This window comes from Anneissia japonica, unplaced genomic scaffold (assembly GCF_011630105.1).
Source record: "Anneissia japonica isolate Jap-2015-1 unplaced genomic scaffold, ASM1163010v1 scaffold652_len952628_cov199, whole genome shotgun sequence".
In the NCBI taxonomy this organism is placed as follows: Eukaryota; Metazoa; Echinodermata; class Crinoidea; order Comatulida; family Comatulidae; genus Anneissia; species Anneissia japonica.
In genome coordinates this window covers 694,980-698,003 of record NW_022757608.1, presented here as the reverse complement: position 1 = coordinate 698,003, position 3,024 = coordinate 694,980, and the positions used below count along the sequence as shown (strand labels likewise).

The window sequence follows — 3,024 nt, the reverse complement described above, 5'->3', positions numbered from 1 at the left end:
TGTTTTTTTTTTTTGTTGCATCTCCATTTACATTACCAAATGTTCTATTTATAACAATACATAGGCCTATATAAAATAAATTAAAATATACTGAATGATGTGATAATGGAAATAAAACAAATATATTAATTTTTTTTATTCATAAGGCCGACGAAATCACTCATTGCAGAGAAATTAACTAAAGAAATTATTAACTACAGTATAATTTCAGGAAAGAAAGGTGAAGCAGACACAGGTTTTGTATCTTCTTGTTTGTTTTATTTCTATTGTCGATACATATTTTGTTTAGGCATGTTTATAAAAAAATAAATGGAAATAGTAAAATATAGTTTAAATAAAATTTATAGGCCTACAATGTTAATGGCTGTTTCTGGCTTCTTTTGATATTAAGTAAGCCGGAAATTTCACTCACAAGGCCAATTGTTGCATGGAAACTAACTATAAAAATCCGGGAAAGAAACGCCCACACAGGTTCCCATGGTACTCTTTAGGGTGAAGCAGACATCCTTTGTACGGCGCCTTCAGGAATGTTTGGGCGCACTACTGCAAAAGAAGAGTGAATTAGGTCAGATGATAAAATTAGACTGGTGGCTATTTTTAGGTGCAAACACATGCCATGGCCGCAGTGTGTGTACGCGTGTGTTCACCTCTTGTCTATTATTCCGATTACAAAAAAAAAAAATTATTCAACTTTGTTTGAGCTTTAATATTTCATTTAACGTAAATGGACAGGGTCCTGTCGGCAGGAGCAGATCCAGAGATGTCCGACAGGGGAACCGAAAACGGGGCCGATCGAAATAACACCGCCCTAAAGCCGGTTTTCCACAGCTAGGCGAATTTATTCGCGCGAATCGAAGGCGTATGCACATTCCTATCGGAGTTTTTGCGAAGCGAAAAAATGCGCAACTAATCAGAGCTCAGAAAGCGTATCGAAGATTTGATTCGCACGAATAAATTCGCGCGAAATATTTGTTTTCTAGGCAGACGCTCGAATGTAACCTGTGAGGCGTTTTTGGCGATCATTTTTTCCCCTTTTTTAACTGCCTAAAAGGGTGACAAGGCTGAGGACGCCCCCGGCGCTGTGTAGGCCTGATCTCCAGCCCCCTCCCCTCTCTTTTGACATCTCTGGTATCTGCCCCCGATGGATCCATATTTGCAATTTGTAGGATGATGTACTGTTGTCTTTGTAAATTCTAAAATGATGATAATGATGAAATATTGTTTGAGCTGACTGTACAATGTAGATAGGCCTAGTTCTGAAATTTTTTTTTTGCCTATTTTTGAAATTTTTTTTTTTTTTTTTTTTTTTAGAAAGTCTCATTTTTGTGTTAATAAATGAAATTACTAACCGCGAATACAAACATATGAAATTCAGATATATTTGATTTAACAATTAAAATAACGCAACAAAACACTAAAGACTTTATTAAGGATCAATTAGAAATTGATAATATATGTGCTGTCTTGTACACTTGACTTTTCACTACTGGGAACTGCAAGAAAAAAGAATATTGTTTTTGAATAACCACATACTGTACTGTAAAATTAATACTCAAACTAATTAAAATATCTGAAACAATAACAATTGTAAAACTTAAAAAAAAAAAAAAAACAGAAAAGAATTATTATTAATAATTATTAAGTATTATGTCATAAAAAAAGACAAAATAAATCATACTAAAACACACACACAAAAGAATTAAAAGATCTTTAAAAATACAGAACCAAAATAAACCACAGTGCGTACTTGGCGCTCCATACCGCGGCTGTTAATTGAAATCGAACAAACAATAGGGCGCGACCACTTCTGACCCGTCCCGGGTCGTTTCGGCCCAAAAACGGCCGAATCGACCCAGGCCGAAACGACCCGGAACCTAGATGAGGGTATCAAGGCCTTCCCAAAGCAAAAATACTAGAAACACAAGATAAAATTCTCCACAGGCAAAAACTGTTTCACCGAAGTGCATGGTGGGAATACAAGCAATGGGGCGCCGCATAGCGTACGGCTGGATATTGTGAATATATTACTTCCTTTTGCGGAGGTTGAAATCGTTGTCATTATCTATAATATACAAATAAGTAGGTATAAATAAATAAAAAAATGACAAACACAAGCGCAGATTCGTATGACCGGACTCTGATTACTGATAACAGTTTTCTTCCATTAGTGGAAAAAAGGGCGCCGTGTGCGTCTGGTTATACCTAGCAACAAAAGGGCGCCCTGTACGTCTGGACCAAGTATAGAAAACTTGCATTATATAAAGAGCAGAGCGCCGCGTACGTCTGGACCAATTTCCGCCTCATTTTTGCTATGCGAGTGCTATATCTTGTATTTCTAGTATCTTTGCCGAAAGATAAATCATGAAAAAGACAACCTATCAGAAATAAGTGCACTATGTGCACGAAAGCTATTGTACCTTCAAATAAACTAGTCTTTAAAGTACTAAATGTTTTTTTGAGTTTTATTTTCTATCAGAAAGAGAGTAGGGAAACCTAGTCACGTGACTACAATCATCGAACCCCGTTAATTGACTTTGTGAAACTAATGCGCCCTGAACCACAAGAGCCGAAATAGCTCAGTTGGGAGAGCGTTAGACTGAAGATCTAAAGGTCCCTGGTTCAATTCCGGAGAATCCGCTTGGATTCTGAATATTCCCGGGTTTCGGCATTTATTTTTTTTTAATAAACGTTACATTGTACATTTTATCTAATTCAATATAATTTAATTAAATTCAATATTATTACAAATGAAACTACATCATTTAGATAATATAAAAAAGGGAAAAAATATCACAAATTGCACACACACGTGTACATATACAGATCTAGATAGATAGAACTATATAGATCAGGGTGCCTTTGTATATTATTATTGTATTGTATTATATTGGATGGATGGATTATTAACGATTATTTAAAAGTTTGAAAGGAAAATGGGAAAAACCCATAAAACAGCAAACGGCCACATAATGCAAAACAATTTAAAATAAAATTAAAACGGAACAGTAATGAAAATCCGATCAG

At 35.4% G+C, this 3,024-nt stretch overlaps 1 non-coding gene across 1 annotated transcript; it reads left to right on the top strand.

The window, feature by feature from the left end:
* Nucleotides 1–2,565: 2,565 nt before the first annotated feature.
* On the top strand, nucleotides 2,566–2,639 carry Trnaf-gaa. The gene has a single exon. It is a non-coding gene; the product is annotated as a tRNA-Phe (tRNA).
* The last annotated feature ends 385 nt before the right edge of the window (nucleotides 2,640–3,024 follow it).